Below are 14,995 nucleotides of genomic sequence, written 5' to 3'. Positions count from 1 at the left end.
GCAATGAATAATGTGGAGATTGATGAAGTTGAGGAGACTAAACTCCTTGGAGTAATCCTGCATTGTAAACTGTCATGGTCAAAACATATTGATATAACAGTAGCTAAGACCGGGAGAAGTCTGTCCATAATAAAGCACTGCTCTGCCTTCTAAACAACACTATCAACAAGGCAGGTCCTACAGGCCCTAGTTTCTACCTTCTCAACAACACTATCAACAAGGCAGGTCCTACAGGCCCTAGTTTCTACCTTCTCAACAACACTATCAACAAGGCAGGTCCTACAGGCCCTAGTTTCTACCTTCTCAACAACACTATCAACAAGGCAGGTCCTACAGGCCCTAGTTTCTACCTTCTCAAGAACACTATCAACAAGGCAGGTCCTACAGGCCCTAGTTTCTACCTTCTAAACAACACTATCAACCAGGCAGGTCCTACAGGCCCTAGTTTCTACCTTCTCAACAACACTATCAACAAGGCAGGTCCTATAGGACCTAGTTTCTACCTTCTCGACAACACTATCAACAAGGCAGGTCCTACAGGCCCTAGTTTCTACCTTCTCAACAACACTATCAACAAGGCAGGTCCTATAGGACCTAGTTTCTACCTTCTCAACAACACTATCAACAAGGCAGGTCCTACAGGCCCTAGTTTCTACCTTCTAAACAACACTATCAACCAGGCAGGTCCTACAGCCCCTAGTTTCTACCTTCTCAACAACACTATCAACAAGGCAGGTCCTATAGGACCTAGTTTCTACCTTCTCAACAACACTATCAACAAGGCAGGCCCTAGTTTCTACCTTCTCAACAACACTATCAACCAGGCAGGTCCTATAGGCCCTAGTTTCTACCTTCTCAACAACACTATCAACAAGGCAGGTCCTACGGGCCCTGGTCTTGTCACACCAAGATTACTGTTCAGTAGTGTGGCCAGGTGCCACAAAGAGGGACTTAGGAAAATTACAATTGGATCAGAACAGGGCAGCACGGCTGGCCCTTTAATGTACACAGAGAGATAACATTAATAATATACATGTAAATCTCTCCTGGCTCAAAGTGGAGGAGAGATTGACTTCATCACCACTTGTTTTTGTGAGAGGTATTGACATGTTGAATGCGCCAAGCTGTCTGTTTAAATGACTAGCACACAGCTCTGACACCCATCCATACCGCACACAACATGCCACCAGAGATCTCTCCACAATCCATAACAGTCCATAACAGACTATGGGAGGCGCACAGTACTACATAGAGCCATGACTACATGGAACTCTATTCCACAGTACTACATAGAGCCATGACTACATGGAACTCTATTCCACATCAGGTAACTAATCAGATTTTAAAAAAACAACATAAAAAATATAACTGCCTTAATTTAGCTGGACTCCTGGAAGAGTAGCTGCTGCCTTGGCAGGAACTAATGGGCATCCTTAATAAATACCAACAATCCTCCCAATGTAATTAATGAATGATAGAGAGATGACTAGAGAGAGACGGCAAGAGAGAGGGAGGGAGATTAATGTTGTTACATTTGTTTCTTCTCACCTTTGTTGGTTTATTTCACTTGCTTCGGTAATGTAAATATATGTGTCCCATGCCAATAGAGATTGAATTTACTTAACTATGTACCTAGTCAGCCTCTAACTCTAGCCCCCCCCATTCATGCGCACATACACACATACCCTACCCAACCCAACCCCGCCCTGGCTCAATATGGTGGTGATCTCATACCTCAACACCTCTTGGATTTAACCACTGTGTTCAATAATGTAATATGCCTGATTGAAAGATGTCAGTTTAAGGTATCCATCACCCACCCTACCACCATACAGTACATGCAGTATGACTCTCCTGCTTCTCAGAGCAGGAAGCTAATCCTGCAGCAACAGGAAATATGAATTCTTTGTTTGGATTATATAATTAATGGACATTTTTGGTAAGGTTTGATAATCCTCCCAATGTAATTTAATAAATCAAGTCTGACATTTTAAGGTGGAAATTACAAACTCTAGAAGTCTTTTTAAACCTTGAACACACTACCATTTGAGATTGGGTCCTCAGAGAGAGTAAGGGAGGAAAACGAAAATCTGTCTTTAAAAATCTGCCTTCTCATTGGACAAGTTTATGTACTGCCTTTCTGTTTCACTCTGTTTTCTCCCTAGTAACCCGGTCCCAGTGTGGATAAAGCTCCCTAGTAACCCGGTCCCAGTGTGGATAAATCTCCCTAGTAACCCGGTCCCAGTGTGGATAAATCTCCCTAGTAACCCGGTCCCAGTGTGGATAAATTTCCCTAGTAACCAGGTCCCAGTGTGGATAAATCTCCCTAGTAACCCGGTCCCAGTGTGGATAAAGCTCCCTAGTAACCCGGTCCCAGTGTGGATAAATCTCCCTAGTAACCCGGTCCCAGTGTGGATAAAGCTCCCTAGTAACCCGGTCCCAGTGTGGATAAATCTCCCTAGTAACCCGGTCCCAGTGTGGATAAATCTCCCTAGTAACCCGGTCCCAGTGTGGATAAATCTCCCTAGTAACCCGGTCCCAGTGTGGATAAATCTCCCTAGTAACCCGGTCCCAGTGTGGATAAATTAAACCCGGTCCCAGTGTGGATAAAGCTCCTTAGAAACCCAGTCCCAGTGTGGATAAAGCTCCCTAGTGCCCCGGTCCCAGTGTGGATAGATTTCCCTAGTAACCCGGTCCCAGTGTGGATAAAGCCCCTAGTAACCCACCCAGTGTGGATAAATCTCCCAGTAACCCGGTCCCAGTGTGGATAAAGTTCCCTAGTAACCCGGTCCCAGTGTGGATAAATCTCCCTAGTAACCCGGTCCCAGTGTGGATAAATTTCCCTAGTAACCCGGTCCCAGTGTGGATAAAGCTCCCTAGTAACCCAGTCCCAGTGTGGATAAAGCTCCCTAGTAACCCGGTCCAATTGGATAAAGCTCCCTTAACCAGTTTGGATAAATTTCCCTAGTAACCCGGTCCCAGTGTGGATAAATTTCCCTAGTAACCCGGTCCCAGTGTGGATAAATCTCCCTAGTAACCCGGTCCCAGTGTGGATAAATCTCCCTAAACCAGGTCCCAGTGTGGATAAATCTCCCTAGTAACCCGGTCCCAGTGTGGATAAACTCTAGTAACCCGTCCCAGTGTGGATAAAGCTTGAATTATGTTAGTCTGACAGGTCTGATGCTTTCCTAAGGAAGACTAGAGTAAGTACATCTTGTCGTGATAGGGGGAACTACTGTACAGACAGATAAGAAAAGGAGTAGAGGAGTTGCCTTCTCCATGTATCTAAATGTCCTTGTCTGTGTTCATGGCCTTTTTCTATTTCATCATCTGACTTCACTTATCCTAGGTTTGATTCTGGGTGCCAGTGTGGATAAAGGTTTTACACTTTGGGGACTTTTCCATTGGTTCCATGCAAAGCTAATTTGAGCACAGCTAAAGTATTTGAAAGGATAAATACTATTTGAACCCAGGTCCCTACAGAACGCACCATCAGACCAGCCGTCACTCAGCTAAGATCATCTGTCACAGCTGGACCCAGTTCTGCTAAAGATTGACCTTCTAATCACCCGGTCCCAGTGTGTAACCCGGTCCCAGTGTGGATAAGTGTGTCCCAGTGTGGATAAATGTGTGTAACCCGTGTGTGTGTGTGTGTGTGTGTCCTGCTAGGGGCTTCCAGCCAGGTCCCAGTGTGGATAAATCCTTCTCTGTTTGTCTGGGAGGATGGACAGCCTTGTGTCTGGGAGGTGGATAAATGGACAGGATAGACCTTGTGTCTGGGAGTATACCCTTGTGTCTGGTGAGGATAACAGCCTTGTGTCTGGGAGGATAACAGCCTTGTGTCCCAGGTGGATAAAGCTTGTGTCTGGGAGGATGGACAGCCTTGTGTCTGGGAGTGATGGACAGCCTTGTGTCTGGGAGGATAACAGCCTTGTGTCTGGGAGGATGGGCAGCCTTGTGTCTGGGAGGATGGACAGCCTTGTGTCTGGGAGGATGGACAGCCTTGTGTCTGGGAGGATAACAGCCTTGTGTCTGGGAGGATGGACAGCCTTGTGTCTGGGAGGATGGGCAGCCTTGTGTCTGGGAGGATAACAGCCTTGTGTCTGGGGAATGGGTCAGCCTTGTGTCTGGGAGGATAACAGCCTTGTGTCTGGGAGGATGGACAGCCTTGTGTGGGGAGGATGGACAGCCTTGTGTCTGGGAGGATGGACAGCCTTGTGTCTGGGAGGATAACAGCCTTGTGTCTGGGAGGATGGACAGCCTTATGTGTCTGGGAGGATGGACAGCCTTGTGTGTGGGAGGATGGACAGCCTTGTGTCTGGGAGGATAACAGCCTTGTGTCTGGGAGGATAGACAGCCTTGTGTCTGGGAGGATGGACAGCCTTGTGTCTGGGAGGATGGACAGCCTTGTGTCCCAGGATGGACAGCCTTGTGTCTGGGAGGATAGACAGCCTTGTGTCTGGGAGGATGGACCCCTTGTGTCCCAGGATGGACAGCCTTGTGTCTGGGAGGATTGGACAGCCTTGTGTCTGGGAGGATGGACAGCCTTGTGTCTGGGAGGATGGACAGCCTTGTGTCTGGGAGGATGGACAGCCTTGTGTCTGGGAGGATGACAGCCTTGTGTCTGGGAGGATGGAAGCCTTGTGTCTGGGAGGATGGACAGCCTTGTGTCTGGGAGGATGGACAGCCTTGTGTCTGGGAGGATGGACAGCCTTGTGTCTGGGAGGATGGACAGCCTTGTGTCTGGGAGGATGGACAGCCTTGTGTCTGGGAGGATGGACAGCCTTGTGTCTGGGAGGATGGCAGCCTTGTGTCTGGGAGGATGGACAGCCTTGTGTCTGGGAGGATGGGCAGCCTTGTGTCTGGGAGGTGGACAGCCTTGTGTCTGGGAGGATGGACAGCCTTGTGTCTGGGAGGATAGACAGCCTTGTGTCTGGGAGGATGGACAGCCTTGTGTCTGGGAGGATGGACAGCCTTGTGTCTGGGAGGATGGACAGCCTTGTGTCTGGGAGGATAGACAGCCTTGTGTCTGGGAGGATGGGCAGCCTTGTGTCTGGGAGGATGGACAGCCTTGTGTCTGGGAGGATAGACAGCCTTGTGTCTGGGAGTTGTGTCTGGGAGGATGGACAGCCTTGTGTCTGGGAGGATGGACAGCCTATGTCTGGGAGGATGGGCAGCCTTGTGTCTGGGAGGATACAGCCTTGTGTCTGGGAGGATGGACAGCCTTGTGTCTGGGAGGATGGACAGCCTTGTGTCTGGGAGGATGGGCAGCCTTGTGTCTGGGAGGATGGGCAGCCTTGTGTCTGGGAGGATGGACAGCCTTGTGTCTGGGAGGATGGACAGCCTTGTGTCTGGGAGGATGGACAGCCTTGTGTCTGGGAGGATGGACAGCCTTGTGTCTGGGAGGATGGACAGCCTTGTGTCTGGGAGGATGGACAGCCTTGTGTCTGGGAGGATGGACAGCCTTGTGTCTGGGAGGATGGACAGCCTTGTGTCTGGGAGGATGGACAGCCTTGTGTCTGGGAGGATGGACAGCCTTGTGTCTGGGAGGATGGACAGCCTTGTGTCTGGGAGGATGGACAGCCTTGTGTCTGGGAGGATGGACAGCCTTGTGTCTGGGAGGATGGACAGCCTTGTGTCTGGGAGGATTGGACAGCCTTGTGTCTGGGAGGATGGACAGCCTTGTGTCTGGGAGGATGGACAGCCTTGTGTCTGGGAGGATGGACAGCCTTGTGTCTGGGAGGATGGACAGCCTTGTGTCTGGGAGGATGGACAGCCTTGTGTCTGGGAGGATGGACAGCAGCCTTGTGTCTGGGAGGATGGACAGCCTTGTGTCTGGGAGGATGGACAGCCTTGTGTCTGGGAGGATGGACAGCCTTGTGTCTGGGAGGATGGACAGCCTTGTGTCTGGGAGGATGGACAGCCTTGTGTCTGGGAGGATGGACAGCCTTGTGTCTGGGAGGATGGACAGCCTTGTGTCTGGGAGGATGGACAGCCTTGTGTCTGGGAGGATGGACAGCCTTGTGTCTGGGAGGATGGCCTTGTGTCTGGGAGGATGGACAGCCTTGTGTCTGGGAGGATGGACAGCCTTGTGTCTGGGAGGATGGACAGCCTTGTGTCTGGGAGGATGGACAGCCTTGTGTCTGGGAGGATGGACAGCCTTGTGTCTGGGAGGATGGACAGCCTTGTGTCTGGGAGGATGGACAGCCTTGTGTCTGGGAGGATGGACAGCCTTGTGTCTGGGAGGATGGACAGCCTTGTGTCTGGGAGGATGGACAGCCTTGTGTCTGGGAGGATGGACAGCCTTGTGTCTGGGAGGATGGACAGCCTTGTGTCTGGGAGGATGGACAGCCTTGTGTCTGGGAGGATGGACAGCCTTGTGTCTGGGAGGATGGACAGCCTTGTGTCTGGGAGGATGGACAGCCTTGTGTCTGGGAGGATGGACAGCCTTGTGTCTGGGAGGATGGACAGCCTTGTGTCTGGGAGGATGGACAGCCTTGTGTCTGGGAGGATGGACAGCCTTGTGTCTGGGAGGATGGACAGCCTTGTGTCTGGGAGGATGGACAGCCTTGTGTCTGGGAGGATGGACAGCCTTGTGTCTGGGAGGATGGACAGCCTTGTGTCTGGGAGGATGGACAGCCTTGTGTCTGGGAGGATGGACAGCCTTGTGTCTGGGAGGATGGACAGCCTTGTGTCTGGGAGGATGGACAGCCTTGTGTCTGGGAGGATGGACAGCCTTGTGTCTGGGAGGATGGACAGCCTTGTGTCTGGGAGGATGGACAGCCTTGTGTCTGGGAGGATGGACAGCCTTGTGTCTGGGAGGATGGACAGCCTTGTGTCTGGGAGGACAGCCTGGACAGCCTTGTGTCTGGGAGGATGGACAGCCTTGTGTCTGGGAGGATGGACAGCCTTGTGTCTGGGAGGATGGGCAGCCTTGTGTCTGGGAGGATGGACAGCCTTGTGTCTGGGAGGATGGACAGCCTTGTGTCTGGGAGGATGGACAGCCTTGTGTCTGGGAGGATGGACAGCCTTGTGTCTGGGAGGATGACAGCCTTGTGTCTGGGAGGATGGACAGCCTTGTGTCTGGGAGATGGACAGCCTTGTGTCTGGGAGATGGACAGCCTTGTGTCTGGGAGGATGGACAGCCTTGTCTTGCATCCCAAATGGCACCATATTCCCTTTAAGGGGCTCTGGTCAAAAGTCTAAAGTAGTGCATTACATAGGGAATAGGGTGTCATTTGGGAAGCAGCACACCCATGTGCGACAGGATAGTTGATACCCTGTCCTTCTCCTCCTCCTCTCTGTGGCCAACACAGTGTTGGTGGTTTGGACCTTTTTCAACCCATTGAACTCATCTAGTCACAGTGAAAGCTGAGAGCCTTGGTGATTGGATGGCAATAGATGCAAACCAACCCCCCCCCCACACACACCAGTATCCAGTTGAAATAGCATTTGCTGGACACTCCTGAGCCCTGCTGTTGTTGGTCTGTCTGAATTAGATTGGCAGCCATTGGAGAGATGGAGGAGAGGTCAACAGTGTTTGTTTGGCGTTTCTACATGAACATCCTGGTGTGTGTGTGTCTCCCTCTCTCTCTGTGTGTGTGTGTGTGTGTGTGTGTGTGTGTGTGTGTGTGTGTGTGTGTGTGTGTGTGTGTGTGTGCGTGTGTCTGCCTCGTCTTGCAGGCCACCAGCCATCACTGTGCAGTATGTGTTACACCTCCCCATGCGATGCCACAAACAGCTGCTGTATTCTCCTGTCTGGCAACAGAAGAATACACTGTAGTCTGGGAACAGGAGAATACACTGTAGTCTGGGAACAGGAGAATACACTGTAGTCTGGCAACAGGGGAATACACTGTAGTCTGGGAACAGGAGAATACACTGTCGTCTGGGAACAGGAGAATACACTGTAGTCTGGGAACAGGAGAATACACTGTAGTCTGGGAACAGGAGAATACACTGTCGTCTGGGAACAGGAGAATACACTGTAGTCTGGGAACAGGGGAATACACTGTCGTCTGGGAACAGGGGAATACACTGTAGTCTGGGAACAGGAGAATACACTGTAGTCTGGGAACAGGAGAATACACTGTAGTCTGGGAACAGGAGAATACACTGTAGTCTGGGAACAGGAGAATACACTAGTCTGGGAACAGTACTGTAGTCTGGGAACAGGAGAATACACTGTAGTCTGGGAACAGGAGAATACACTGTAGTCTGGGAACAGGAGAATACACTGTAGTCTGGGAACAGGAGAATACACTGTCTGGGAACAGGAGAATACACTGTAGTCTGGGAACAGGAGAATACACTGTAGTCTGGGAACAGGAGAATACACTGTAGTCTGGGAACAGGAGAATACACTGTAGTCTGGGAACAGGAGAATACACTGTAGTCTGGCAACAGGAGAATACACTGTAGTCTGGCAACAGGAGAATACACTGTAGTCTGGGAACAAGAGAATACACTGTAGTCTGGGAACAGGAGAATACACTGTAGTCTGGCAACAGTAGAATACACTGTTGTCTGGGAACAGGAGAATACACTGTAGTCTGGGAAAAGGAGAATACACTGTAGTCTGGGAACAGGGGAATACACTGTAGTCTGGGAACAGGAGAATACACTGTAGTCTGGGAACAGGAGAATACACTGTAGTCTGGGAACAGGAGAATACACTGTAGTCTGGGAACAGGAGAATACACTGTAGTCTGGGAACAGGAGAATACACTGTAGTCTGGGAACAGGAGAATACACTGTAGTCTGGGAACAGGAGAATACACTGTAGTCTGGGAACAGGGAGAATACACTGTAGTCTGGGATCAGTACAGGAGAATACACTGTAGTCTGGGAACAGGAGAATACACTGTAGTCTGGGAACAGGAGAATACACTGTAGTCTGGGAACAGTCTAATCCTACTGTGAACTGGGAACAGTCTAGTTCTACTGTGGGCTGGGAACAGTCTAGTTCTACTGTGGGCTGGGAACAGTCTAGTTCTACTGTGGGCTGGGAACAGTCTAGTTCTACTGTAGACTGGGAACAGTCTAGTTCTACTGTGGGCTGGGAACAGTCTAGTTCTACTGTGGGCTGGGAACAGTCTAGTTCTACTGTGGGCTGGGAACAGTCTAGTTCTACTGTGGGCTGGGAACAGTCTAGTTCTACTGTGGGCTGGGAACAGTCTAGTTCTACTGTGGGCTGGGAACAGTCTAATTCTACTGTGAGCTGGGAACAGTCTACTTCTACTGTGAGCTGGGAACAGTTTAGTTCTACTGTGAGCTGGGAACAGTCTAGTTCTACTGTGGGCTGGGAACAGTCTAGTTCTACTGTTGGCTGGGAACAGTCTAGTTCTACTGTGGGCTGGGAACAGTCTAATTCTACTGTGGGCTGGGAACAAATCCTACTGTTCATGAAAGAAAACATCAAGACAGATTGCGGCGCACTTTTAGGGAGTTTTAGGGAGTATATAAGAGACAGTGCTCCCCATTGCTGTTTGGTTCCTGAATGTGGAGGGTTCACAGAGAAAAGACGAAAGGTGGAAGTCCCATTATAATGCATGGTCATGTCAACACTAAATGTAATGAGTACAGGATGGAGCTTTTATCTCTCTCTCTCTCTCTCTCTGTTTTGTAGTGGTATCCCTGGGAAGAAATGTGGCACCATTATCCTTTCAGTCGAGGAGCTGGGGAACTGCAGAGTAAGTGCAACATATTTAACTGTTACCTTTTTCCCGTACAGTCAATCAACGCCATTCAAATAGTGTTCAGTACATCAACATAATGCTTTTAAAATGTTCAACTCATTGTCAAGACATAAGATAGAAACCTCTACTGCATGTGTCAGCTAGACCATAGAGAAAAGTACGTATCTCAGAGCACCGTAGCACCATTAGGTGTAAAAACTTGACTTATCCAGTTGCGGCCCACTTCTTGGAGGCAGGCCACTCGATTTCGTCTCTGCGTTATATTGGCATCGAACATGTCACCCTCCCTAGGAGAGGGGGTGACCTTGATAATTTATTGTTAAAACGAGAGGCTGCCTGGATCTTTAATTTAAAGACCCTTGCGCCCTTCGGTCTCAACGTAGACTTTGATCTGAAGCCATTCTTGTGGTTATTGTGACTTTGCCATTGTAATTGTGTGTAAACTTGTATAGTCAAATTAATCTATGATCGTATGCTATCCATTTGTTTGTATGCTGTTCTTTGTATGACATTTTAATATTTGATTATTAACCAATGATATTAGGCCACTCCTGGCCATGATTACAGACACCTGTGTCCTTTGACACTATATAAACGAGTCATCCCGCAGTGTTTGTGATTAAACCCTGATGAAGACAGCTTGGCTGTCGAAACGTTGGTATTAAATTTTTGCATCTGAGCTCCAAGAGTGTGCGGCTCTCTTTTATTTTTATTTTCAAGTTTCTACTCCGCTAGCCAGCACCTCGTCTTTATAGGTGTGCGTTTCTTTTTCTTCTAGACCATAGAGAATAACCAGAGACTATTAGTGATAGTTTGACACACAGGAAGATAAAAACCTCTATTGTTTGTGTCAGCTAGGCCATAGAGAATAACCAGAGACTATTAGTGATAGTTTGACACATAGGAAGATAAAAACCTATATTTTTTGTGCCTAATAACCCATCTATTAGCGCTGTATTGAGCCATAGGAATATTGTATCCATACGTATCGTGAATATCAGACCCATATACTGCATCAAAAAACAACTACGATTTAAATGAGAAGTAGGCATTGGTCTGAAGCCGAAAAGAAAGGAAATTCACATGAGCACCCCAATGTCTACTTCACCCATGCTCTACCAAGGTTTTCCAGCACACAACTTTGACCTACTACAGTAGCTATTTTGGTCTATTGTACTTCAAACAATGTGTACGCAGGTTGCTTAGGATTCAAACCTTCTCAAATCATCATTTGTTTGTAGCTTTGCTTGTAGCTTGCCTCTCATCTGACTGGTGTTAGCTCGTTACTAGCGTTGTTGCTGCGCTAGTGACTAGCCGAAACCGGACCAAGTGCTTTGGTCCAGTTTTAGAACTCTGATATTCAGCAGAAAAGATGTTAGCGTTGTCAGAAATGCTACAAAAAGATAGCACATCGTTGTTTCTTAATGGATGGAAAATAGAATGTGAGAGTGATAAATTATACATTTAATCAAAACTGTTGCGACCTACAAAGGTATTGGCAAGACCAATGATCACTTCATTGATGCTGTAGTCTTGTTCTTATCCAATGTCTAGATATGAGGTGAGGTCAGGGCAAGACATTTTCTTGTTTTTCTAATGCTAACGACCTTGTTAACAATCCGGTATGTGGTTCCCAGGAAAGAGAGAGATGAGGCGGCTCTAGCAGGGGAGGTAGAGAGAGATGAGGCTCTAGGCTCATGATGAGAGGCGAGGAGGAGTGTGTTGTGTACCTGCAATCAACTTGATTTGCACATTTTCATTGATATTTGTGTAATATTGGCTTAGATATGATGGAATGGAGATTTGAATTTAACATTGAGCTTTAACCAATGCATATACTGTACTATATATTATAGGTCTTCACAGGGTCCAAATGGATCTGGGGATTTCCCATCCGGACCCATAGGCAGAAATACATTTTTTAAATATAGAGACCCACTCCAAACGGACCCGACAACTAGACCCATTCCGTATAGACCTAAAGCAGAAAAGCTACTTTATTAACTGGAGCTGATAAAGTGCGAGGGGAGAGATGAGGAGAGAGAGATGAGGCTCTGGCAGGGAGGTAGAGAGAGATGAGGCTCTAGCAGGGGAGGTAGAGAGAGATGAGGCTCTAGCAGGGGAGGTAGAGAGAGATGAGGCTCTAGCAGGGGAGGTAGAGAGAGATGAGGCTCTAACAGGGGAGTAGAGAGAGATGAGGCTCTAACAGGGGAGGTAGAGAGAGATGAGGCTCTAGCAGGGGAGAGTAGGAGAGAGATGAGGCTCTAGCAGGGAGGTCTAGCAGGGGAGGTAGAGAGAGATGAGGCTCTAACAGGGGAGGTAGAGAGGATGAGGCTCTAGCAGGGGAGGTAGAGAGAGATGAGGCTCTAGCAGGGGAGGTAGAGAGAGATGAGGCTCTAGCAGGGGAGGTAGAGAGAGATGAGGCTCTAGCTCTAGCAGGGAGGTAGAGAGAGAGATGAGGCTCTAGAGAGAGATGAGGCTCTAGCAGGGGAGGTAGAGAGAGATCTAACAGGGGAGGTAGAGAGAGATGAGGCTCTAGCAGGGGAGGTAGAGAGAGATGAGGCTCTAGCAGGGGAGGTAGAGAGAGATGAGGCTCTAGCAGGGGAGGTAGAGAGAGATGATGCTCTAACAGGGGAGGTAGAGAGAGATGAGACTCTAGCAGGGGAGGTAGAGAGAGATGAGGCTCTAACAGGGAAGGTAGAGAGAGATGAGGCTCTAGCAGGGGAGGTAGAGAGAGATGAGGCTCTAGCAGGGGAGGTAGAGAGAGATGAGGCTCTAGCAGGGGAGGTAGAGAGAGATGAGGCTCTAGCAGGGGAGGTAGAGAGAGATGAGACTCTAGCAGGGGAGGTGGAGAGAGATGAGGCTCTAGCAGGGGAGGTAGAGAGAGATGAGGCTCTAACAGGGGAGGTAGAGAGAGATGAGGCTCTAGCAGGGGAGGTAGAGAGAGATGAGGCTCTAGCAGGGGAGGTAGAGAGAGATGAGGCTCTAGCAGGGGAGGTAGAGAGAGATGAGGCTCTAGCAGGGGACGTAGAGAGAGATGAGGCTCTAGCAGGGGAGGTAGAGAGAGATAAGGCTCTAGCAGGGGAGGTAGAAAGAGGTGACACTCTAGCAGGGGAGGTATAGAGAGAGATGAGGCCCTAGCGAGGAGAAGAGGGGAGAGAGAAGATGAGGGAGCGGGGGAGGTAGAGAGGGAGGCTCTAGAGGGGGAAGAGAGGGAGGCGAGGGGGAAGAGAGAGGAGGCTCGAGCAGGGGAGGGAAGATGAGGGGAACAGGGGAGGAGGGAAGAGAGGAGAACGAGGTAGAGAAGAGAGGGAGCAGGGGAAGAGAGGATGAGAGGGAGGAGGGGAGAGGGAGAGAGGGGAAGAGAGGGAAGAGAGATGAGGCGAGAGAGAGGCTCCGAAGGGATGAGGCTCTAGGGAGGCGAGGGAGAGAGAGAGGGAGCGAGGTAGAAGAGAGGGAACGAGGGGAAGAGAGATGAGGCTCTAACGAGGGAACAGAGAGAGGGAGGCTCTAACAGGGGAAGAGAGGGAGCAGAGGTAGAGAGAGATGAGGCTCTAGCAGGGGGGTAGAGGGAGGCTCCTAGAGGTAGAGAGAGAGGGAGCGAGGGGAAGAGAGGCAACGAGGCTCTAGCAGGGAAGAGAGGAGATGAGGGGAAGAGAGGGAGCGAGGGGAAGAGAGGGAGGCGAGGGGAAGTGGGTAGTGGCGGACTTATTGGGCAGAATAATCAGGCTCCTCTCTAGAATGACTGTAAACCAATCCACTGAACTCAGAATGGACTGGTTTATTGCCATACAGTAGAGAGAGATGAGGCTCTAGTAATACATCTGACTGTAATGCATAGGCCATATAATGCATAACAATTTTAGCATTTGTCATAAAGTGTTCTCAGGGTATATTACGAATAGGATAATGAGGCTCTAAAATACATTAAAAGCCAATGCATGATGTGCTGTCCCAATCTATTCCAGGGGACGTGAACAGGCAGCAGCTAGCTAAAGAGATGAGGCACTTTACAGGCGTCTCCAAGCATGCTGTTCTTCAAAGACTCCAGGGAAGGTAGAGAGAGGTGAGGCTCTAGCATACAGAATCGCTAGAACATTCTGTTTGAACCATTAAAATGAACAAGACAGCCTCGGAGGTAGCGCAAATAACCCATGTCCTTCAACCATGTTCACACATTTCATGACTGACATTACAGATAGGCACACGCTCGTCATTGGGCAGAGACACAATGTTCTGACTTAACATTGTCAGGTTAATATAACCATCATCTCTGTAAAATAATCAAATATTCCCACATTCCCGTGAACAGGCAGCAGCTAGCTAAAGAGAGAGCACTTCCACTCTGTGACTGATGTGAATGTGAACATTCTGTTTGAACCATTAAAATGAACAAGACAGCCTGTGTCCTTCAGAGTACTTCAGTGTGAGACACAATGTGACTGTCAGTTAATATAACCATCATCTCTGTAAAATAATCAAATATTCCCACACATTCCACTCTGTGACTGATGTGTTGTGGTCCAACAGTGTGTGTGCGTGTGTGTGCGTGCGTGCGTGTGCGTGTGTGCGTGCATGCGTTTTCCCCAGTCCTTCAGGGGTCTGTGTGAGGTACATTAAACCTATGATGATGAAGAGTTTGCCTCATCGCCACAAAGCACCACTTACACAGCAGGTTTCTAATATAAATGCAAATGATCATTATCTTCACTCACAAGAGGTCATCTCCCCACTGTTTGAGTCGATTAGAGAGAAAAAGGAAAATCAGGCACGACTGACACCTAAACTACATTGATTACATAGACTTGAACTATGAAAAATAGATACCCATGTAAAGCTGTTTAACATGTAAGGAAAAAAATACAGTTTCTAGTTCTAGAATGTATGTGGGAATCCTATCGTCAAATGGAACTCCCAGGATTGTGAATTCTAACCACTTTAAAGCTGCCTGGTGGTTCGGTATCACTTCCATCCATCTGGATTTTGTTTACCACATCACAGGCCACCTGTGAGCAACAAATTGAGTGAGGCAGCTGAGGAGTTTCTCTAGGAAGGACATTATTACACCGCTTGTTGTGTTGAAGTCAAACCTGAGATGGAGGGGGATTCTGAAACACAACTGCAGGGACTCAATAAAGTGTGGAGGAGGGGGGGGGATGGTGAGAGGGAAGGAGGGAGAGAGTGCAAGGAGAGGGGGGAGAGAGGGAGAGAGCGAGAGGGAGAGGGAGAGAGAGAGAGAGCGAGAGAGAGAGAGAGAGAGAGAGAGAGATAGTTATTTCAGCTCTGGTTAACATTAG

General features: G+C 48.9%; 1 pseudogene; it reads left to right on the top strand.

The window, feature by feature from the left end:
• The window catches only part of LOC135538463 (copine-5-like), an 86,253-nt pseudogene that overhangs the window by 47,348 nt on the left and 23,910 nt on the right, over nucleotides 1–14,995 (top strand).

Source organism: Oncorhynchus masou, unplaced genomic scaffold, assembly GCF_036934945.1.
Source record: "Oncorhynchus masou masou isolate Uvic2021 unplaced genomic scaffold, UVic_Omas_1.1 unplaced_scaffold_969, whole genome shotgun sequence".
Classification (NCBI taxonomy): domain Eukaryota; kingdom Metazoa; phylum Chordata; class Actinopteri; order Salmoniformes; family Salmonidae; genus Oncorhynchus; species Oncorhynchus masou.
Note: the sequence above shows the minus strand (reverse complement) of the source record. Positions and strands in the feature narration are given on the sequence as shown.